Source organism: Canis aureus, chromosome 11, assembly GCF_053574225.1.
Source record: "Canis aureus isolate CA01 chromosome 11, VMU_Caureus_v.1.0, whole genome shotgun sequence".
Taxonomy (NCBI): domain Eukaryota; kingdom Metazoa; phylum Chordata; class Mammalia; order Carnivora; family Canidae; genus Canis; species Canis aureus.
Genome location: NC_135621.1, coordinates 20,737,839 through 20,762,250, shown reverse-complemented (window position 1 = coordinate 20,762,250; position 24,412 = coordinate 20,737,839).

Genomic DNA, 24,412 nt, shown 5'->3' with positions numbered 1-24,412 from the left:
CTGCGTAACAAACTACCCCGAGACCGAGCATCTCCAACGATTCCGATGCCTCAGTTTCTCTGGGTCGGGCCGGCGGTGCAGCTGCCTGGGGCCTGTGGCCCAGCGTCTCTCCCAGGCTGCGATTTGGGCTTGGCCGGGGCACGTTCTCATCCAGGGCGGGGCTGGGGGAGGACCTGCTCCCGCTCAGCCGCCCGGACCTGCGGTCGCTCCATCGGGATGAGGACGTTGGACCCCACGTCTCCCGCTGCGTTCTGTTAGGCCTGTTCCCGGTGGCGTGAGTGAGAAAGTGGGGCTCAGCGAGAGCTGCACCCCTGTCCTGGAGCCCTCCCCACAGCCGTCTGGGCGGGGGCAGCGTTTCTGCTCCTGCTCCTCCACTCAGGGCCCAGGGTGCTGAGCACTTGGGTGGGGGGGGGGAGCTGCAGAGACCCCCTCGCTGTGCCAGGCACGGCGGGCAGGAGGGCCGGGTTCCCGCACCCCAGGGACCTGTCAGCCCCCCGAGCCCACCCCCAGAGCCCCCGGAAGGCCTTTAGCCTCTGGGTGGGGGCGCCCTGGTGGAGGGGTCTCCTCGGAGGAGGAGGTGCTCCAAGGTCCTCCGGGCCAAGCATATCCGATGCTGGGGCCTCCGAGAAGGTTCTCTCTGCTGGAGGCATTTGTAAACTGACTAACTGGGAGGCCGGGTGAACCCACGCATGTAGGCCCCGCCAAACGCGGGCTCGCCTCACGCCCCCCGATGCTGGCTGGCGCTCGGTCCCCGAGACCCAGACTGAGGGCCCGTCCCCCGACTACAGGAGAGCAGCCCCCGAGACCCCGGGACCCGCTCGCTCCCAGGCCGCCCGGAGACGGCCGCTCCTCTTGCGCTTCATTACCAACCAACGCTTTCTTCATCACAGTGGAGGTACCGGCCACAGTCTAGAGTTTCTGGCCACTTGTTAAACATAAGCGCTTTTCCAAAAGAGGATGAAGAGCTGCCTCCCACCCAGCGCATCCCGGGGAATCTGTTCCCACGTGCACGGAGCCCGACGGGACCCCGGAGCCCGGGCAGCGGCGGAGGGGCGAGGGGCTGTCCACTCATCCTAAAGAGGGGGCCTGGCCCAAGGTCGGAGTCACTGCGGGAGGTGCAGGTGCAGCTGGTGGGCTGCCTCCCACTGTCCCCTGGGTTCTGGCTTCAGGGCGGGTCCCCCTGGAGGCCTTGCTGCCCGTGGCTGGCACCTGCCTGCCGGCCTGGAGGCAGCGCCAGCCAGGCTGGGGGCTCAGGCTCAGGGCTCAGGGCTCAGGGCTCAGGGAGGGGTGCGGCACGAGGCAGGGTACACAGCGCAGATGACTTCTGTGCTGCCCCTTCTCGGGGGAGGCTCTCAGGGCCTCTGGCTGTCACCCCCTCCCCGGGGTCTCGCACAGGAAGCGGCCATGCAGTGCGTGCATGACTCTGGGGAGACGTGACCTGCATGCAAGGGCCAGGGCCAGGCCACCGTGGGCCGCGCTCCTTGAGAAGAAGGGTGGGGGGCTGGCTCCGTCCCACACGCTGGGGTTCCTGAGTCTCCAGGAGGCCTGCAGCTTCTCCAGCTGGTGTCGGGAGCCCCCCCCACCCCCACCCCGAGCTGCTTGCACAAATGTCTACTCCTGCGTTTGGGGAGGACAGCGGTGAGCCAGCACACGTGGTCAGCAGCACCCTCACCCACAGAGGAGAGGGGCACCTGGGTGGTCAGCCTGCAGGCAGCTTGCGGAGGGGACGGGGATGCACGGGGGCAGGGCGGGAGGGGAGCCCTAATCAAGCTGAGACCCGACAGGAGGTGAGCAAAGCGAGTCTCTTGGAGCCGAGGTTATGGGTGTAGGTCCCAAAGCCAGTAAGGAGCGGGTGCTTGCTGAGTGGACAAGTCCCAGATGCCCGCCGCCACCCCAAGCTCCATCCCCCGCTGGCCTGGGCTTGGCTCCCCACGTCCCCAGGTCCTCCGCTGCAGATACCTGCCGGGGCAGCCCCGCTGTGGGCCCCGTGCTGGGCGACGGTCCCGCGGGGCTGTCTGCACGGTGCATCTGCTTGTTCTGAGAAGCCGCCCCCCTTCCCCTGGGACCAGCTAATCCAGTTAATGCACCTTTAATGAGCTGCCTGGTGCTGGACAAAGTGCTGGGGAGGCCCCAGGGCAGCCGGCCCAGGCTCACGAGGCCTCTGCTCCCTGCCCTGTCCTCTGGGGGAGGCCACGTGTTGGCAGGAGTGGGTCCCGGGCAGGTGTTTTCCTCCAGGGGGCTTTGTGTGAAGGGGACACTAGCCGTCGTGGGGAAAGTGCTGGGTTGCCTCCGTGCCAGGGCTGAGTGGCAGGCCGAGCCCGCGCTCACAGGGAGGTGCATGCTCAGGGGCGTGCTGCACCAATCCCCCCCCCCCACGGCCCTGGAGGATCTTCCTTTAGAATCTGGACAGTCTGGGGAGGCCAGGGGTGGATGGGGGCCAGGTCCCCCTGAACCAGGCAGGGGAGTGGGCTTCTGTGCCTGGGTCATGATGGTCCGAGTGGCTTTTAGCAGGAAAGTGCCCAAGACTCCGGGATGCTTAGGATGGTGTTTGCACACACAAGTACTGAGGAGTGTGAGGAGCTCCTGGACCCGGTAGAATGGAGGACGGAATGGGGAGCCATTGAGAGAGAAGGAGGGTGGGTGGGAAGGGAGGGGGAGGTGGGGCAGGAGGGCAGGGGGGCTGGGGGCCTGGGGGGCAGGAGGGTAGGAGGACTGGAGGGCAGGAAGGCAGGAGGGCAGGGGTCCGGGTATCGGGGGGTCGGGGGGCAGGGGGTCTGGGGGTCCAGGGGTTGGGAGGCTGGGGGGCTGGGGGGTAGGAGGGCAGGGGGGTGGGAGGGCGGGAGGGCTGGGGGCATGGGGGCTGGAGGGCTGGGGGCAGGAGGGCAGGGGGCAAGCCGGGGATCGCATGGTGTGTGTGCGGGCAGATGTGCCACCTCTGGGAGGAAAGGCTGGGGACGGGACGTGAGGGGCAGGGCTCCCGGAGACAAGGCACACCGGGCGGTGGAGGTGCTGCTTCCTGGGGGGACTCCCTGCCACATGCAGGTGCCCAGGGGCTGCTGGGGCCCCGGGTAAGCGATGGGTGGCACTGGGCCGGGCTCAGGAGCCAGGGCCCCGTGGGTGAGCCAGGAGGCGGGGAGGGGCCCCAAGAGGCCAGTGGGGCTGGAGCAAGAGGAGGGGGTTGTGGGCAGGGGCGCAGCCTCACCCTCTTCCAGGCTTCTGCCCTCGGGTGACCCTGAGGTGCCATCTTGGGATTTGACCTGGTTTGTGAGACCAGAGAAGACTTCCATGACAGGAAGACTTAAGCTGAAGGCTTGTCTGGCATAGGCTGGACATGTGCCCCATATCCCGTGAGGTGTGGAGCGGGGCAGCGGGAGCGGAGAGGCGGGTGCTGGCTGACCCCGCTTCAGAGACGCTCAGGACACAGAACTGACCAAACCCAGCACTTGCCAACCACGGAGCGTGTGAGGGATTGGAGGAAGACGGGCACGGCTCCCCGGCCTCTGACGTCATCCGCAGGGTGGTGCTGGTGCCACTGAGAGAGGGCAGAGGGGTCAAGAGCTGGGTTTGGGCACGTTGGGCTGGGTGCTGTGAGACATCCAGGAGGAGGCGCGGGAGAGATGGACGAATGCACGTGGAGCCCCGGAGCCAGGCCGCTGGGTGGGAGCTGGCGGGAGCGTGGGCGCCGTCCATACGTGGTACGGACGAGGCCACCCAGGGAGAAGGGGTGGGGAGGATGGGAAGAAAGAGGGTCTGGTGATCCTCGCGGAACCCCATCACCCGTGGGCTGGGCACCCAGGAGCAAAGGCGCGGCCAGAGAGATGGCTCCAGGCCCAAGGTGGCCATCTGGAGAGTCCAAGGCAGGGGACGGAAGCGGGAAGCAGGGTGGGCTGGGGAGGGAAGGGGTGGGGCACAAACCCGCCCAGGAACAGTGCCCGCTCGGAAAGTGACTGCCAGCTGCTCTTGGTGCCGCTGCTGCTGTGGTGGCAGGGACGGGGCAGCGGCTGAGGGCGGAGCATGGGGTGCCTCCCACCCCGGCCCCCGGCTGCCTCGGGGGGCTCCTGGCTTGGGTGGGAAATGCAGGCCCATCTAGGCCGGGTTGGGCTGCGAGGCCCCAGGAAGAGGGCCCGTGGGGCTGAGGGCCCCCTCGGGCTTGGGTAGGCGTCTGTCCCGTGGGTGGGGCGCGAGGGGTGCTGCCCAGGTGCCCCTGTAGGCCGGAGGCCCGTCTTGCCGTGCGAGGGAGGGGGCCGGCCCCGACGGCTGCGGTGGGAACGAAGGCCTGGTGATCGGGGCGCCATCCATCCCCCAACAACCGCCATGCCCCTGATGATGGTGCTGTGTAGGCTCGTGATTCATGGAGATAATGATGATTACTTTTGTAATAGTTATTTTTTTTCTATTAAGATTTTATTTATTTATTCATGAGAAACACAGAGAGAGGCAGAGACGCAGGCAGAGGGAGAAGCAGGCTCCAGGCAGGGCCCGACGCAGGACTCGATCCCGGGACCCCGGGGTCACGCCCTGAGCTGAAGGCAGATGCTCACCCCCTGAGCCACCCGGGCGTCCCTGTAATAGGAAGTTAAAGGGTTGTGTGGCGATGGGTCAATTTGGAGGAAATAGAAATAGGATCATTTTTAAGTGAGTGACTAGACTGAAGGAAGAACCAAATCGCATGTATGCACATGTGAGTGTGTATATCTCTGTGAGTGTGTGTACACTGCATATATGTGCGGATGGGTGTATACATGTGTGTACGTGTGAGAGTGTGTGCATATGTGTGAGTGTTATGTGTGTGCGTGTGCATGAATGAGTGTGTGTACGTGTGTGCATGTGCTTGCACATGTCTGATTATGGAAGTATAACCATGTGTGTACATGTGAGAGTGTGTGCACATGTCTGAGTGTGTGCATGAGTGAGTACATGTGTGCATGCAGGTGTCTGAGTGTATGTGTGCACGTGTCTGAGTATGTGAATACATGTGTGTACCTGTGAGTGTGTACCTGTGGGTATATGTGAGAGCATGTGCATATGCCTGAGTGTGGGCATGAGTGTGTGTACATGTGTGCACATGCATGCATGTATCTGAGTGTATGCATGCACGTGTCTGAGAGTGTGGATGTGTAAGCATGTGTGCACATGTGAGAGTGTGCACGTGTCGGATGTGTACATGTGTGTGCATGTGCGTGCACGCGCGTGAGTGGAGTCCCAGTCCCGAGCCTCGCCCGAGAGGCAAGGAGTGAGGTGGACAAGGACCCTGAGCAGCCCGCTCTAGTACTGAGTCCCGAGCCCTCAGGAGAATGGACTTGTACGCTATTGAGGTCCAGCTGCCAGGTCCCCAGGACGGCCAGATGAAGGACAATATGAGCACAGGAAAAAGTTCTGCTCCGGGTGTGTGTGTACGAGCGCGCGTGTGGCTGCCCTTCTGAGAGTGAGTGCTGCACGGATAGCACACAAGTTTCTAGAATGCTCCAGTGCCTTGCTTTGGGAGGTGACCCCACCAGGTGCGTGTCTGGGGGTAGCAGTGATGGGATGTGACAGGCGCTTGCTGCCTCCTCTCCTTCCGGCGCTGCGCCTCCCGTTCGGCCCTTCCCAGCCAGGCCTCCCCAGCCTGGCGGATGACGCAGGTCACCCTGCGGATGACATCAGAGGCCGGGGAGTCATGCCCGTCTTCCTCCAATCCCTCACACGCTCCGTGGTTGGCAAGTGCTGGGTTTGGTCAGTTCTGTGTCCTGAGCGTCTCTGAAGTGGGGTCAGCCAGCACCCGCCTCTCCGCTCCCGCTGCCCCGCTCCACACCTCACGGGATATGGGGCACATGTCCAGCCTATGCCAGACAAGCCTTCAGCTTAAGTCTTCCTGTCATGGAAGTCTTCTCTGGTCTCACAAACCAGGTCAAATCCCAAGATGGCACCTCACAAAATTGTGTGTCTCTGCTGCACATGTTACAGCTGCAATTTCACATTTGTGTGGTTATTTGAATAAGTCTATTTATCCCTCTATTTTGTAAACTCCATGAGGATGAGGATTGTATACATCAGATTTTAATGTCATTGCTTCCTTAATGCCTGGCACAGAGACTGCCTGCGGTAGGTGCCCACCCTTCTATCCCTCTCTCTCCCTCTGCCACCCCTCCTTTCCTGCCACTCTCCCTCCCTCCCTCCCTCATCCATCCACCATCCATCCATCCATCTATCCACCCATCCTCTTATCCCTCTATCATTCATCCATCTTCCTATCCATCTATCATCCATCCATCAATCCATCCATCAACCCACTATTGATCATCCATCCCTCTACCCATCCATCCCTCTACCCATCCATCCCTCCATCATCCATCCTTCCATCATCCATCTATCCATCCCTCTACCATCCATCCCTCTACCATCCATCCCTCTGCCATCCATCCCTCCATCATCCATCCCTCCATCATCCATCCATATGATAGTTATTGAGTGCTGTGTGCTAGTAACAGGTGGTTTACACACTCAGTTGATACCCCCAAAACTTAGGAGGGAGTGGTAACTCTTGTTATTAACCTCATGTTACAGAAGAAAACAGTGGGCTTAAGAGAGTTAAGAAGTTGACCAATCAGCCGGCGTTAGAGCTCCATATCAGATGAGTGAGCCCCAAAGCCCACATCTTCCACGAAGCCCTCTTGAGTTGGTCGCCTGTGCGGACTCCTCCTGACATCTCTCCCATGAAAGGTTTTACTCTCAGGTCTGAGCTGACAAGAGCTGTGGCAGCCTCTTGGTCTCCAACCTCTGCTCCCGTTTCTTGGACCCCGCAGAGACCCCTGGCTGTACAGTGGCTGAATTGCTGTGGTTAGGAGTGCGTGGGCCCCATGACCTCGTGATTGTCATTTACGGGACTTGCTGTGCATTACTGAGTCTCTCTGAGCCTCCACTTGGAAGGCTGCGGCCCTGCCAGGTGGGATTGCTGAGTCTTATAGATTGTATACGACAAAGGCCAGGAAGATGGGGGGTAAGAGGTGCTCCTGCACCTTGTCTGTCTCTTAGAGCCCATCAGGCTTGGTTTTGCAGCTAAGACACTTCCACTCCCCTGAGGGTTCAGTCTAATGGGAGGATGAATAACCTGGAGCAGAGGATGAAACCGAGCTGCACAAGCCAGGGGGCGGGAGGGGGATTCCTACCGCCCTGCACATGGAGGACATCTGCTTCTGGACTCCAGGAGACAAAGAGGCTCCACGGTGTGCATGGGGCTGGCTGGTGGGAAGAGGAAAGGAATGTGGAGCCTTTCGCCACCTGCTCCGTGCCGAGTGTTGAAAACCTAGTATCTCATTCAATCCCCCCAAGTGTTCTGCTGGAAGATACTTCGTGAACGAGCCAGTCGGCCAGGGACGCACAGCTAGTCATGGCCAGAGTCGCTGGGCCCCCGCAGGCAGCCTTCCCACCACATGGTGGTGCGCCGTGTCGGGGTGAAGACAGTCCCAGGCAAGAGAATGAGAAAATGCAAACAGATTGGCATGAAAGTGGGCTGAGGTTTGCGGTGGGGGAGGGAGAAGCAGTTGTGACCAGAGGAAAGGACATCTCTGTTCGGGTAAAGAGTGTGAACTTCAACTTGACACTAGCGGGAAGCAGGGACTCCCCAGGTGCGTGTTAGCGGATGCACCGACCGCTGCGGCCTCGTTTGGTTCCCAGGAAGATCAGCCATGGGTACGAGGGAACCAGGGGATCGGGGGTGAGGGCGGGGGATGAAAGCAGGAAGTGTTGGGTATGATTTTATATTAAAATCTAGCAGCGGTAGCAGAAGGAAGGGCACACGGCGTCACCGCATGAATTTTGACAATGCTGCCCTGTCCAGAGCAACGCATCCGGATGTGTGTCTGGGCACCTTCCTCCCTGCCCATCCAGCAGAAGGCGTCCCAGGAGAAGAAGAAGGATGTCCCCAAACACGGAGGGAAGGGACCCAGAACCCAGCAGGCAGCTGAGGACAGCAAAGACAGGATTACCAAGAACAGAAGTCGTAGCTGGCATGGCCGGCCGGGGCTCACCCGGCAGCAGCAGGGGTGCCGTGTCCACTGTGTCCCAGGTCCCTGTGCTGCAGGAGGGAGGGCTCACTCAGAGACACAGCGAATACTGGCTGGGGCATTGGGAACCTCTAGACAGGAGCGCCTGTGCCCACCTGGGGCCGCTCCCCACGTGCCCCCGCCCGACCCGGTTGGACCAGGCTCAGCAGCAGAGCGGCAGGTGCCCCACTGTGTGGCTGGAGGTGGAGGGGTGCGAGCTGGCTTTGGGCACACCGGGTGCAGGGCAGCCTCGGCCACCGCATGCAAGCCAGCTGGTCAGCGGGGGGCCTGAGCCCCCGGACGGTCTCGTGCACACCCAGACAGGCTGGGACTCAGCAAATGTGTTGGCAAAGTGGAGGAAGGGGGGCGGCGGGCGGTAAGGAGAACAGGAAATAAACAGTGAGCCTCCCAGGAACAAACTGGAAGAAAATCTAGCCTAAGAGCGAAGGTGCTTGGGATTGCGTCCGAGGCTTGGGGAGAGCAGGGCTCCCAGGAGACCGAGGCTCCACGTGAGGTCCCAGCAGGTGCAAAGAGCAGGGGCTCTGGGGACAAGCCGAGGAAGAAGAGCCACCTGTGGAGAGAGCCCAGGTGCCCACGGCGGATGAATGGATGAAGAAGGTGAGGTGCCTGCCCAGTGGAATGTGAGCCAGCGTCGGAAGGAAGGAAATCCTGCCCTTTACAGTGACTTGGATGGACCTGGAGGGTGTGATGCTGAGTGACGCAAGCCAGTCAGAGAAAGACGATTGTCCTGTGATCTCAGTCGTATGTAGAATTTAAGAAACAAAACAGAGGATCAGAGGGGAAGGGAGGGAAAAATAAAACAAGATGTAATCAGAGAGGAAGATAAACCATAAGAGACTCTTAAGTCTAGGAAATAAGCTGAGGGTCCAGGAGGGGAGGGAGTGGGGGGATGGGGTCACTAGGGACAGCATGCCCGAGGGCACGTGATGGGCGGAGCAGCTGATGGTCACTGACCTCTACCTCCAACACTAAGAATGCACTGTTAACTAATTAAATTTAAATTATAAAAAAAGAAAGAAGGCCCCAATCCCCAAACTGGTTATTCATTTAAAATAGGACCCAAAAGGAGAGATTCGCATGAAAATCAGGCTGTAGTCACAGGGAGTGGTTGAGATGTGCTCAGGGCTAGTGAGGAGACACAGGAGGCCTGGGAAGGTGTGGGGCCCCTCTGAGAACCAGCAGGACACAGGGGCCTGGAAGCTGTCGCTGAAGAGAAGCCTTCCCCCAGGGGACAGCCGGCGCCCGCGGGTGGGAGAGGAGCAAGGAAGCGCTAAAGGGAGACGCATGGCCCTTGGTTCCCCACAGGCCTGCAGGGGACACACTATGGGTTCGGGGGCGAGGATGGAGGTCCCCGGAGCCAGGGTCAGTGGGAGTCACAATAGCCCCCGCGCCCCCCGATCAGGCTTTGTGATGAAGCCTCTCCAAGCGGAGTGTGGCTGCGGAAGACGGGGTGCAGGACCCGTAGGCCCGGCGCTCCTACCCGGGGTCGCCCTGGCCGAGGGCCTGAGGGCCAGGCCTTGTCCTCCCGCGTGGGCACGGAGCCCGGTGCTGCCGTGGGGACAGCGGAGGAGTGCATCGGTGGCTCCGGCCACGTCGCTGAGAAGACACCGGGTGGCATGAGCAGCCCCAGCGAGAAGGGGGGGTTTGGAGATTTTAAAGCCAGATGGTTCCTTTCATATATGAAGGCAAACAGATTAAAAAAAAATCCCCAAATCCATACACTCAAGAGGAATAAAATTCTCTACAAGAAAATTCGGGGACTGTGAGCCTCTGTGGGGTGGGTAACCCAGCGCAGGGTGCGTCGGGCAAGCCACCGCCACCTGCCCGCAGGGAAGAGGGTTTGGTGAAAACCCACTGCGGCCGGTGACACGGAGACCCTGGAAGTGCCCAGCTAAGGGCAAACAGCTCTCCAGGGCCGAGGGCTGTGCAGGGGCCGGCGGACGGTGTGTGGGCAAGGCCTTCCCTGCACCCGGCCCCTGCCCCACCCTCTGCCCCCCTGGCCCTCGCTCCCTGGGGGAGCCTCCCCTCATTTGGTGCCAAGCTTTCTAGCTGATGGGATTTGGGGGGATATTATGCTTTCCGTAGTAAAAAAAAAAAAATTCAATGCATGTACATCATTTTCACAAAAATAAAAAAACTGCCAGAGCATCAGCCGGTGGGGTCTTGTGGACACCCCTCGGCAGCCATCTCTTGTCCTGGGACTACGGGGCCGCGGGGTGACACCTGGGTCTGGAGAACCTGGGCTCCCCAACTCGCAGCTTCCTGGAAAGGTGCCTGTGCAGGTGAGCAACCGGGAGCTTCCGCAGGGAGGAGAAGCACGAGCTGCACGGTCTGCGCTCCCCATCCCGGTGCTCGCGAGGCACCAGGCTGTAGTCGGGTGAGGACCCCTCGGGGCCAAGACCCCAGGGTGGGAGCCTGGCTGGTCCTGTGGAGGAGGAGGCCCGGGACAGCGGGGACCCTGGGACTCTCTGGAAGCGGCCGGACACGCTCACGGGCCCGTTTGGGTCCTCACAGAATCGGAGAGAGGTGGCCTCGGGGATTCAGGCAGAGACAGGGCAGGTCGGGCTGGCCACACGGGGTTCCTGCGCCTGCCCGGGCCGGGGGCTGAGTCCAGGGCGCCAACAGCAGCCCCAAGCCCACCCCAGGGGGGCCGCCTGTGTGTGGGATGGGGCAGCCGCGGGTCCCCGGTTCGTCCCCCCCCAGCCACCCTAGCGAAGCTGTCGCAGCGCCTGCTCCGGCTCACGGACCGCGGCTGCCCTCCTGAGGGTGACCGTCCTGCGTGGGTGCTGACTCTTGTGCACCTGGTGTGCTTGACGCTGGGGCCTGCGTGTCTGGGGCTCACGGACGCTGTACTTGACTGAATCAGGACAGCGGACCATCCCCCCATCCGTCCACACGCCGCTGTGCCCGCCGCCGCTGCACCCCAGCCCGAGGGCTGCCAGTCTGTCAGCTGCTCAGGGACAGAACCCGGCCAGCGGCCAACGTGGGCACAAGGCGGGGACTCGTCTGGTTGTGTCTCTTCCTGGAAGAAGCAGCCATGTGGGTAATGTCTATAGGATCCGCCTCAATTTCCTCTTGCATCTGTCTTCCCCCTGCACCCGTCTTCTCCCTGCACCCGTCTTCCCCCTGCACCTGTCTTACCCCTGCACCTGTCTTACCCCTGTACCTGTCTTCCCCCTGAACCCATCTTCCTCTTGCACCTGTCTTCCCCCTGCACCCGTCTTCCCTCTGCACCCATCTTCCCCTTGCACCTGTCATCCCCCCTGCACCTGTCTTCCCCCTGCACCCGTCTTCCCCCTGAACCCATCTTCCTCTTGCACCTGTCTTCCCCCTGCACCCGTCTTCCCCCTGCACCCATCTTCCCCTTGCACCTGTCATCCCCCCTGCACCTGTCTTCCCCCTGCACCCGTCTTCCTCCTGCACCTGTCTTCCCCCTGCACCCGTCTTCCCCCTGCACCCGTCTTCCCCCTGCTCAGGGTGGGTGTTGGGGTCTGTACTGCCCTCCCCTCCAGCATCAATGCAACAGACTTCTCTCCCACACGTGCAGAGGTGCACCCGACCCCCCCGGGGCACAACCCACATCAGGGCAGGGGTGCTCCCGACCCCCCTGGGGCACGGCTGGAGTCAGGGCAGGGGTGCCTGAGGATCACAGAAGGGAAGAGGTCACGGTTCTGGCTTCACCAAAGGAAGACACCACGTCGTGCTTTACAAATAGGTCAACAATATTAAGATTAGAATCTCAAGAAAAACAAAGTTATAAATCACAAAATAAGATAACAGAATACAATCAATCTGAAATGGTGGCAGTAAATGGGTCCTTTTGATGCAGTCTGTCCACGTTTTAAGATACAGGGGGAAGTGCCTTCAAAAATCTCCCATAAATCACTCTGGTTTAATCGCTAGAATAAAAATGGAATTTATAGTGTCATCTGAGACGCATTCTTTAGAATAACACATTAGCTCCTCATCTATGACGATCCAGGAAAAAAGATGGCATGAGTTTGAGCCTGTTTGCTTAATTTGTTTTAAAATTAATAGTTTATTAGTCTTCTATCTGTAAACATTTTCATAAAGCATTAATCTACTTTCTCTGTTTTTCCCTAATTTCAGAGGTGATTCTGTGGACCCAGCATCGTCGAGGATATCTCAGAGAGGGTCTGCAGAGACACCCCATCCCCGCGGTTGTCCATGGGGTCAGGACGCGACCACCTGGGCACGGGGACTCCGTTTCCAAATCATTAGTGGCCGCGAGAATCCACCTCTGTCTCTGTCCCTGTGTCCCCAGCGCAGTCCCTCCAGCGACCACTCTCCAGAGCTGGGCCTGGGCTCACCTGTTCTGCCCCAAGGGGTCCCCGCGGGGACGGCAGTGGGGATGGACCAGTCCTCGGAGCGTGAGCGGTCGCACAGCAGCCCAGCGCGTGGGGCCTGAGCTCAGAGACCTGCGGGGTGCCCCCCACGGCCCAGGCCCATGGGGTGTGACATTAGGAACCCATTTTACAGACCAGAAAGTGGGGTCCCAGCAGCTGGTGGTTTCCGGACACCAGCCCCAAACTCAGTAGGTCTGACCTCAGGGACGCTTCCACTCCCCAAGGCTCCCAGGGTGCTCGCAGCCACCCCAGCCCCTGGGCCACTGCCAGGCATCGTCGTCTCTGGGGCGCTGGGCGTGGGCAGCGGTCCTTCCCGGCTGTGTGACCCGGAGGCCACGCGTGAGCTGGGGGCACAGCAGGATCAGAGCAGCCAGGAAGCCAGTCCCCGTGGCTGCCGGGAGCCCCCCATCCACTCCGAGTGAGCGCCGCAGGCGGAAGTCCAGGGTTAGTCCTGCCTCTGCAGGGTCTGCCCTCCTCGCGGACGCCGACCCGGGATCCCAGGGACGCGCCGACGTGCGTCCACAAAGCCCTGCACACGGTGCCCCCGTGGCCATGGGGAGACCCCAGCCCAGGCCGGGAGGGGGGCCCAGGAGTAGGGGAGACACGGGGCCCGGGCGCCAAGGGTGCGGGCTGGGGCCGCCCAAAGGAACACCATGCCGCCAATTGCATCGTCTCCACGTTTCTGCTGCTCACGCTTCACGAGGAGAGAAACACAGGTGAATTATTTATATTTTAGTCATTTATTTTATTTAATTCAATTATCCGGTTATTATCATTTCAACTCCAATTATCCAGTTATTATGACTGTAATGTGTAACCAATTTAAAAAAAATGACTAACGACCCTTCCACAGTTTTTTTCTTGCTGTAGGTTTGAAACCCCATGTGCATTTTAGGCCTTGCCCCCGTCTCCACGTGGACCCTCCTTGGTTCAGGCACCTGGTAGGCAGAGGCGGGGGTCAGGGTGCCCGGGGGGCCAGGACGTGCTCCTGGGCATCCCCAGAGGGAGAAGAGCCGCCCTGCAGGCCCAGGAACCTGCCCCACTAACCGCCAGCTCCAGGCTTTGATCCTGGGGTGAGCCCGTGGTGGTCATCGGGGGGACACCTGATGCCCTATGGGACACAGGTGGGCTGGTCCTGACTCCCAGGGACCCGGCGCTCCCCCAGGTGGCCCTGGGCTGTCCGGGTGTCCTTGCTGCACCTCCCCCGGCTCTGGAGATGCCCGACAGGCCGTCTGGAGAGAAGCCACCCTGCAGGGAGGAAGGAGCTGAGAAGCTGGGCGCACCTGCAGAAAACCCTTGTGACCAACGCACATAAAGCTCCGATCGCAGTTGATCCCACTGCCATCGGTGTCCGGCCTTCCGGCCACCATGGCGAAGACCCGACTTTAGGAGGGGACTTATTAATTTGGCCAACGCCGGAGCATTCCCTGCTCTGTGCCAAACACTGGGGTCCTGGGCCCTGCCCTTGGACGGGTCACGTCCCAGTCGGCGGATGGCGTCCGATATGACAGCAGCACCCACCGGGGAAGGGGGGACCAGCCAGACTCCGGATAATTCAGGACCTTCACATGGTGGAGCTCACAAAGCAGACCTGGAGGGACGAGAACGTCGGAGACGCAGGACCAGCGTGCAGAGTCAGCGGAAGGGCGGAGCGCCTCGCAGAAGGAGACGTGGAGCTGCCCGTGGGAAGACCACAGGGCGCCGGAGCCCATCGGGTACGGGGCAGCCCAAGCAGAGAGGCCGGGCGTCGGGCGGGCATGCAGGCGCGTCTGGGGGGCCCACGCGGGGAGGCTCCGGGCTCAGCCTCCCGAAAGCAGCAGGAGACCCCGGCGCCGTCTGAAAACGAACCTCGGCCTCCGGGCGCCGCGGGCTGGGGCCGTCCTCGGGCAGTCTGTGTGCAGACCGGCGAGGGAGTCCACCCCCTGCAGTGTCCGCGCACGTGGACACGCAGCCCCGGCCCGTGCCCGGAGCCGATCCCCGAGGGATCCGTGTGCTGTGCTGGGCCGCGGTGCGGGGGGCAGCTTTGCCGTGGGCTGGCAGGCCTGGAGGCGGGGGTCCAGCATCGGGACGCGGGGAGACCCGCCCGGGCCCCCTGCTCACGGCCGCGCCGGCTCCTCTCCTCTCTGCCCTGGGACGTCCTCGTGCTGCGGTCTGAGCCTTACGGTGTCTCTACAGACCGTCGCCCCCACTTCTTGCCTTTCCTGCCGTTTCTGCAGGAACCGGCCCCGCGCCGTCGGTCGTGCCCTTGGCTTCCTTCTGCCGCTCACCCGCCACCCTGCCCGCGCACCCTCCGCCCTCCTCCCCCATCCTCTGCCCCGCGTGTTCCTCTGCGTCTTCAGGCCGAGCTGTGTGTGCCCATGTGTGCCGGCGCCCCTCCACCCCGCCAGGCCCCCGCCATGGGAACTCTGCCTCCTGCCACGTTTCTCCCCGTTCCCCGCTTCCTCCATAAAACAAGGCACCGGCACAGCACGGTTTCAACCCTCAGGGCTGACGTCTGGCGGGGGGACAGGCCACAGAGCCGGTCGCCCCGGAGTCGGAGAGGAGACTGGGCCTGTTGCCGAGGATGAAGGAGAATCAGACACGCAGGGCCCGACCCCGGCGCCGGGGGTGCAGGGCCCAGATGTGCAGGGCGAGGATGCCCCCTCCGCGGAGCAGCCCCCACAGCACGTCCCCCCGCCAGCCTGGTCGCCAGTGCGTTTTGAATTACCTTCTGGAAGGCGCATCCAGAAGCCAACCGGGCGACATAATGAAGATGCTCTTGGGTTGGAAGTCATTTTCCCGCGCAGGAACGCGTGTGAGATTGAATTGAAAGTGTGTCTGAGATGGAAAAACAGATTGCTTAATTGTTTCTAATGTCTGCGAGGGGTCACCTATCTCACCTGATCCATAATTTCAGGCAAAATTTCCATCATCACATTGTGCCCCCTAAATGACATAGTGCATCTCACGGCACGTGTGTCTTCGCCGCGGCGGGAGGAGCCAGCGTGCCCAGGGCCCCCGGCTTTGGCTGGGGGGTGGGAAACGGGCCCACGGCTGCCTCATGGCGGGGGTGGGGGCCTCACGGCTGACCCTCGACCCCGCCCACTGCTCCTGCCCCCACCTCCCCTCCGGGGCCCTGTCCTCGAGTGCCGCCGGCCGCCAGGTACAGACCAGAGTGCAAGCTGCCCTCGGCCCCCTCCCCGTGTGCAGAGGCCCTGAAGGCCCCTCTGCCTCCAGCCTGGTTCCCCAGGTCCTCCGGGCTTCCTGCGGCAGCTGGACCACGGTGACCCCAGGGCCCAACGCCGGCGACCTCTCCTCTAAGTGTGTGTGCAGCTGCAATTAAAGTACCGTGTGTGTGCACATGTACACACATGAGAACGGGCACACACAGTGAGCACACGCACACACACATGTGGAAACACGCACACACACACCACACACCGTCACAGGGGCCACAAAGCCGTGTGCTTTGCAGGGTCTGCACCTCCCGGCCCCTCCTGTCCCACCTGCCGTGGCCTTGGCACTTTGCTTCACCTGATGTGAATCGTCAGTCCAGATTTGTTTTGGTTAACTATCATGGTGTATGTTTTACACCCTTTATTAAGAATTAATTTTTTTTTTTAAGATTTGATTTATTTATTTGTGAGAGACACAGAGAGAGAGGCAGAGACGCAGGCAGAGGGAGGAGCAGGCTCCATGCAGGGAGCCCGATGTGGGACTCGATCCCGGGAACCCAGGATCACGCCCTGGGCCGAAGGCGGCACTAAACCGCTGAGCCACCCGGGCTGCCCTACACCCTTTTTTTTTTTTAAATTCTCTTTATTTTGGAGAGAGAGAATGGGGGGGCACAGAGGCAGAGGGAGAAGCAGACGCCCCGCTGAGCAGTGAGCCCCACGCAGGGCTCACCCCTGGAACCCCGGGTCACGACCTGAGCCGAGCTCCACCAACCGGGCCCGGCCCCGTCCCCCGGGCGATGCAGGCTCACAGCCTGTAACCACTCACACCCTCTGTTTAAAGTGTGTTTTTGCACGCAGCCCATTCATTGTTCCTGTTTCCCTTATTCTTCCTCCCTTAGGATGCTCCCGGGTACCGCACATCCCGGCTGCTGTGGGCTCGTGGGCATTTAGTGAAGCGGCTGGCACATTTAGACTGACATGTGCTCCCACGTGGGGGCCGCGTACTGGCTTCTGCTCGCCTCCTCTTTCCAGTCCCGTCTCCCCACCCCGGCCCTGCCCACAGGCCCCTCCTCCGTATGCCTCCCTCCCCCCACTTCATGTACCCACGGGGCCGGCACGCACCTCCGCTGACTTCCCTCCAGAAATCACCGTCTACGCACCTGCAGTTGGACGCTCTGCGCGGAGCTCAGGAGGTGCCGCACTCGAAGGTGAGGTGCCTCTCGCCGCCCCCACCCCTGCCCAGGTCGCCGCGTCTACGCGCACAGCGGCCCCTCAAGGACGCCGAGGTCTCCCGCAGCCCCAGCACGCTCTGGTCACTCAGGAGGGCCCGCAGCCCCAGGCTTCTCGGACGCCCCGAGGCTCCACCATCACCCCTTGGCCCCGGCTCCCTCTGGGAAGGATGCCGGCCACCGGGAGAACACCCTCCTCCCTCCTGTGACTCTCAGGGCGGATTGCTTGGTCTCCCTTCACTCCTGAGACAGGAAGTGGGAGTGCAGCGGGGACTGCCGGGCTCTTGGGATGAGAGCCCTCGGCTTGAAGATGAGCCTCCCTCTCCCAAGGCTCGGTGTCTGCATGCCATGGGCATCCAGGGGTCTGGGCATCCAGGGGCCTTGGGCATCCAGGGGTCTGGGCATCCAGGGGCCTCGGGCATCCAGGGGTCTGGGCATCCGGGGGCCTTGGGCACCCAGGGGCCTCGGGCATCCAGGGGTCTGGGCATCCAGGGGTCTGGGCATCCAGGGGGCTCGGGCATCCAGGGGTCTGGGCATCCAGGGGCCTCGGGCATCCAGGGGTCTGGGCATCCAGGGGCCTTGGGCATCCAGGGGTCTGGGCATCCAGGGGTCTGGGCATCCAGGGGGCTCGGGGATCCAGGGGCCACAGCAGCTGCCAGCACGGCGCTGTTAGCAGAGGCTGTAACGGTCACTGAGGACAGGAAGCAGGGACGGGCCATCTCCCCTCCCTGAGCCCTGGCCCCGTCTCCTCCCTGGGCTACAAGGAGGGGCTTCTCTAGAAGGAACCTCCGTCTGCTCCAGGACTCACACCTGTGTCGGGAGCTGCCTTCCACGAGTCCAGGCCTGAGGACACCTCCCACCCTGGATCGGGCGTCCTTCACATTCAGGCAGGTGCACCCGTCCGGGTGCTCGGGGACCTGCTCCGCACGTCTGTGCAGGGTATACAGTTGGCTGGAGTGTGCCTATTGCATATTCCCTGAAACCGGACGCCCCAAATGGTTCATTCTGATCGACTCAGATTCATGGTTTGCTTGTGCATCTAAGACCTTCACATAGAGCAGGAGCGCCCAGCCTCGCACACGTGTTCTCTGTGTGTGCTCCCCTCCCCCCGACTGGCCTCACGTGCTCACGCTTCATCTCCTTGGGTGTAACCTGAGTGGTGTAGGAAGTGGGAGTTCGGCTTCATTTTCCTCCAGGCAGGGAGCTGTTCACACCCCCACACTCTCTGTGTCTGACTCAGCTCCTGAGGCTCCCCCTCCCTTTGCTGCAGGTGCTCCCCCCGAGGCTCCCCATTCCCCTGTGCAGGTGCTCCCCCCTGAGGCTCCCCATCCCCCTGTGCAGGTGCTCCCCCTGGGGCTCCCCCTCCCCCTGCTGCAGGTGCTCTCCCTGAGGCTCCCCCTCCCCCTGCTGCAGGTCCTCCCCCCAAGGCTCCCCCTACCCCTGTGCAGGTGCTCCCCCCGAGGCTTCCCATCCCCCTGTGCAGGTGCTCCCCCCGAGGCTTCCCATCCCCCTGTGCAGGTGCTCCCCCCGAGGCTTCCCATCCCCCTGTGCAGGTGCTCCCCCCGAGGCTCCCCCTACCTCTGCTGCAGGTGCTCCCCCTGAGGCTTCCCATCCCCCTGCTGCAGGTCCTCCCCCTAAGGCTCCCCATCCCCCTGTGCAGGTGCTCCCCGTGGGGCTCCTCCTCCCCCTGCTGCAGGTGCTCCCCCGAGGCTCCCCCTACCCCTGCTGCAGGGGATCCCCCAGGGAGGTCAGAGCACATCCCTTGCCTGCGCTGCCCGCGGTGTTGGCCTCCTTTCCGGTCTTGGGCGCTGGTGCTGGTGCTGCCAAGGTCCCGTGTGCTTCCGTGGACCCGTGCGGGTGTTTCTGCGGAACTCTGGCCGGTGTGGGATCACCGCGTCCCAGGGTGCTGGGACCTTCGCTTCTGAAGGGATAGTGTCCTTTCCTTCCTCAGCAGCACAGGGGACAGTCCTGTGTCCCACTTCCCGACCCGTGTGGGGCAGCAGGTGCGTGTGCGCGAGGTGGGCAGCTCCCCGCCTGGAGCCTAGGCCGGGTCTGGCTCTGAGCGCTCCCTCCCTGGAGCCCGGGCCTCACCGCGTTTGTCGCCGTGATCGTCTGCGTGACCGTCACATGTCATGACATCTGTTAGGTGAGTCACCTGTGTTGGCAGCTCTTTTATTAGAACTGACTCAGCCATTTGTACATTTTGGGATGATTTTTTTTTTGAATGATTTCATCAAATTCCCCAAATCCTCCTGATGAAATTTTGAGCGGGACTGTGTTGATTCTGTCTCGTGCCCTTCAGTACGACCTGAAAGCAGTCTTCACAGACATCGTGTGCGTTCTTTGTGGGACCGACAACGTCCTCGTGAGACGACTTCACCTAAAATTTTGTCGTTTTTGTGAATTCTGTTTCTGTTTTGCGTGAACACTGAGCCGGGCGTGGCTAGTGTGGCGGTGACGGTTGAGTTGACCTTGTGTTTGATGAACTTGCTGGATTCCTGTATCGGCGATTTAATTTTATCTGTGTTTCTGTCGGGATTTCTATGTTCGGGCTTCGCACCCGTGGATTAGGACTGTTTTATTTCACACGCCTGCGTGTCCGCGGCCAGCGCTCCCGGCACCACGTTAGACGTCAGGGATCGCAAAGGTCTAATGAGCCAACTTGTGTTTGGTCTGACTTCGCTGGAGATCCAGCTTCTGTGGAGTGGGATAGTCACTGTAGGTTTTCATTACGTAGTCTCAACTCCGAGCACTCTCTTTAACCTTCTCATAGTTCTATTTTTAATCTGAACAGATAGTTATTTTTACTCTAAGCAGTTTTTTCCCCACATCTCTTCAGGGCATCATGTAGCTTTAACCTTTAGCCTGTTGAATGGGGGGATCTCGTGGATGGATCTTGGAACGTGCTCGCGTTCAAAGAAAAATCGTGATCAATCACGTTGGATAACCCTCCAATAGGCGCTTGAGCCTGTGACACGTCATCGTGTGTCTATAAATAAAATAAATATTTGGCGATACATAAAATCTGCCTAAAATGGGGTCACCTCGCAAAGCAGCAGTCGGGGTTGGAAACCCGGTGGCACCAGGGGCACCAGCGAATCCGTCGGCCGCCCAGCTGCTTTGGTGCGAAGGGTGGCGACGGCCCTGCTGGCGTCCCCGTTCTCATCACCTCGGCTCCCTCCTTGGCCCAAGTCTGCACATTCCCAGATTTTCAAAAAATGTGTTTCTTCTCGGTTTTCCGGTTCATTAACACCGTGGCGTCCAGGGAAATAGAATTTTATTTCTCTCGAGCCTTTTTTATCGCCCTCTCTTATTTCGAATTATATCATCATCATCTCTGCTTTTTCCTCCCCTGGTCTTGACCAACGTTTACGACCTTGTGAATATTTTCAGGCCTTTCGTTTTTTTTCATGTATTATCCCTCAATTTCGTTGCTCTCTGAACGTGACCACCTCCTTTCTTCTTTGCAGGATGGCGGTGGGGTGTGTGTGTGTGTGTGTGTGTGTGTGTGTGTGTGTGTGTGTGAGTGTTTGCTTTGTTTATTTTCTAACTTCTTGAAGGCTTAGCTTCATTTTTTTTCACTGATAAATATATTTTAAATCGCAAATTCCTCGTAGCACTTTAGCTGTGCCCCCCAAATAAATGTCGTGTGTTCATTTTCATTTTAAGTACTTTATAGTTTTATATGATTTTATTTTTTTATCCCAAATTATGCTGGATCGCATTTATTTAGGTTTCAATGAGATTTTTAACAGTACCTTTAAGTTACTAGATTCTTTTTTTTTTATTTTATTTATTTATGATAGTCACAGAGAGAGAGAGAGGCAGAGACACAGGCAGAGGGAGAAGCAGGCTCCATGCACCAGGAGCCCGACGTGGGATTCAATCCCGGGTCTCCAGGATCGCGCCCTGGGCCAAAGGCAGGCGCTAAACCACTGCGCCACCCAGGGGTCCCAAGTTACTAGATTCTAATTCTATCTGACTTTGGCCGCAAGACAGTCTGCCCAGCACCGGTTCTTTGGAAGTCTTGTCTGGTGCGTGGTGAACCTCTGGGCACTTGCACTCCTGCCGTGTCCACGCGGATTTGTATGGTGCATCTCTTGGGGTAAAGGCGTCTCTACATCTTCTTTTTCAGCGAGCTCCTTAATTGGATGACTTGAATATTCTGGATATTGGCTAATTCTTTTTCCCCACCAGCTCCACCAATCACTGAGGAAGACGTAAAATCGGGAGCGTCGCTAATCTGCCTCAGATCCCACGGGCCAAGCCCCTGTTGTTACAGATTCTGGGGCCGCGTGGGTCTGTTCTCACATCATCAGCCCCGTGTCCGTGCCCCACCCATGCCCCTTCCTGGGTGTGCCCTGCTCATGGGCTCCCTGCACCTTCGCAGCCGCTCCGGGTCCGCCCGGGAGCTGTGGCCTGTCTGACGGGGTTCGCGCACCCCAGCTCTCCCCGGATCAGTGTTTGTGGTAAATCACCACCCTCACCTTACTTTTATTTTCCATGTTGGAAACGCACAAGGCTCAGCGAGAAGCTGCAGGAACAGCACAAGCAGCCCCAGCACGCATGCACCTGGCTCACCAGCACTGACATTTTGCTGCGTCCATTTTTTTTTTTTTTTTGCGATTTATTTACTTATTCATGAGACAGAGAGAGAGGCAGAGACACAGGCGGAGGGAGAAGCAGGCTCCACGCAGGGAGCCCGATGTGGGACTCAATCCCGGAACCCTGGGGTCACACCCTGAGCCGAAGGCAGACGCCCAATCACCGAGCCACCCGGGCGTCCCATGTCCACTTTATTTCTGCGTGTGACTGCCGTTGCCGCTGTGATGTCACCACAGGGTGTTGCTGGAAGGTCGTGCACCTGATGCTAGCACGGCGTCCATGTCACCTGTGCTCAGTTACAGCTCTGTTTTCAAAAAGTCAACCTCAGAACCGTGACTTTTTACCTCAAATGCCCCAGCCGTCCCTCCTCAGAGGCGAGTTTTCTCGCACAACCCTGTGGACCTTTGTCACCATCAGGTCCTGTCTCGCCCCCAGAGTCCACGGTCGCCTCCGTCAGCTGTTGGCGGTGGCCACAGGCCTCCCACGTTGTCGGACGTCCCACAGTTGGTGTGGCGTTTCCCTGGGGGGTTTCCAGGGGCCCCTTTGTGGCCGGAAACCACAGACCTCGGCCTGCGTCCCTTCCCCGTGCCCCCAGGGAGGCGGGTGGCAGCTCTGTCCCATTGTTGGCGTTGACTCTGGTGAAGTCACGTGGTGAAGGCGGCTGGTGGCTGGTGTTGGGAGGCGGTGACTCTGGGGGGATCGGCTCAGAAAGTGGGGCCCCGCGCATGGGGTTAGGGTCCTTGCAGGGGAGACCCAGGGGGCGCCCCGCAAGGACACCACAAGAAGTCACCCACCTGCACCCGGAGCAGGGTCCTGACCACCCGCCTCCAGGGTGCCACGGGCACATCTCGGCGGGCCAGGAGTGGCCGGGTCAGTGGCCCACGTGGGTCCCGGGCCCCGAGACAGGGGCCGACCGTCGGGGCTTCTCTGCCGTGAGGCCACCACGTTCTCCTCTGGGAGGAGCGAGTAAGCTGTCGGTGACGCTAACTTCCCGTCTCGCGTCGCCACGAGTGACTTCTGTCTGGCTCGGATGCTACATGGGGATTTTCTGACCCTCTCGTGATTCTGCTTTAGGAGTCAGCGCACGATCCATTTCGGGCTTCCCTTTGTCTTGCTGTGTGTCCCCTTGCGTCCGTCGTTCCTGTCCGGGGGTGGGAGGAACTCGCGGGCCACCCCTTGTTCCATGGGCTGCTCTTGCCGCCTTGTCCTTCCTGGCGGTGCCCACACACCTCCGAGGGGGACCTTGCTAACCCCAGGTGCTGATGAAGCCCCTTTTGTTCGCTCCTGGGCTCACAGGCTCTCTCCCCCCCTGAGGAGTGAGCGCTGCCCTGTGTTCTGGCCCTCGGAACGTGGGTGAGGGACGTGCATCCGCATTGCTGTGCGCTCTTCCCTCCAGGGCCTCGAGGGTCCAGCGGAGGACCCGGGTTCCCTAGGGGATGGCGAAGCCCCAAGGGCACAGGTCTGGGTCCCGCGGCCTGCGCCCCCGGCCACCTTGCTAAACCTTGCTAAACGCCCTGTCCAGGGTCTGCAGGTGCTCACCCTGCTTGGGCCGGCTGTGTGCCCCCACTGACCCGCTGGGCCCCGCTCGCCCCGGTCACATGGGAGTGCTGGCCACCTCCCAGACGAGCCGGCTTCGCGCACCCAGTGTCCCTCCTCCTCTGCGTGGGGCGTTCGGATCGCCTGCTCCATGCGCTCTCGAATCCCCAGCCCCTGGGACTCCAGTGGGGGCAGCGGCTCCCTCACGTGGGGTTCCGGGCACTCGGCACACCCCTCCTCCTGGGACCCTTGCTGCTGTGTCATTGTTACGAGTCACAGGCCTGGAGGCCTCACCAGGCAGTGACCACCCGGGTCTGTGTCGGAGCCGGGCTGCGACCTGGCACTCAGCAGGGCCTGGAGAGCCGCCGCCTGGAAGACTCTGCTAAAACAGTGTCACCTGGATCGGATCAAGTTACCTGGGGCCAATTCCCTGGGCCAGACACACACCTGCACACATACACCTGCACACACGTCCACCCACGTACCTGCACATATACACCTAAACACCCAACTACCCACATATCTGCACATATGTACTTGCACATCTGTCTACCCACATACCTGCATGTACACCTGCACATACACCTGCACTCATATACCTGCTCACCCGTCCACCCACACATATCTGCACATATGTACTGACACACCCATCCATCCACATACCTGCACATACCTGTAGACACACCTGTACACATACACCTGCACACACATCTGCACACACACACCTGCACATACACACACCTGCACACACAACTGAATACATATACCTGCACACACACACCTGCACACACATACCTGCACGCACATACCTGCACACACGCGTGCATACATACTTGCATACATACACCTGCACACACACCTGAACATACATATCTGCACACACACCTGCACACACATACCTGCACACACGTGCACATACCTGCATGCACCTACACACACACCTGAATACACATACCTGCACACATACACCTGCACACACACACCTGCACACACTCTCGTGCACATCCACACGCACACCCACACACATGCGCACACATACACCTGCGCAAAGCCTCTCTATCTCTCACACGCACATACTCCCCCCTGCACTGGTGCCCTGGGTCGTGGGGAGTCACAGCTGGCCCCGGCCCCTGTGGCATCCTGCAGGGAGCCCTGACTCAGCCCTGACCGCCAGTCCACACTGGGGCTGACTTCGCAGTCTCTCCAGCCCTGCACAGCATCCTGGACGCTCCCCAGCAAAGGTGGAGGAGGCGGGATCGTAAATAACCTGTCATTTAATTTCCCTGTCATGAGGCTTTGTCACAGTTGGGAGTGTTCTGAGCATCTGGCTGTGATGTGTCGCTTCAGCTTCCCACCCTCCAGAGCAAGGCGGGGGCGGGGTGGGAAGCAGCATCACCCCTGCCACCCACCCGGCCTGCCCCTCCTGCCCCTGCCTGTCCCGTGGGGGCGGGGCTCTGGGGGGACGTGCCGCAGAACGG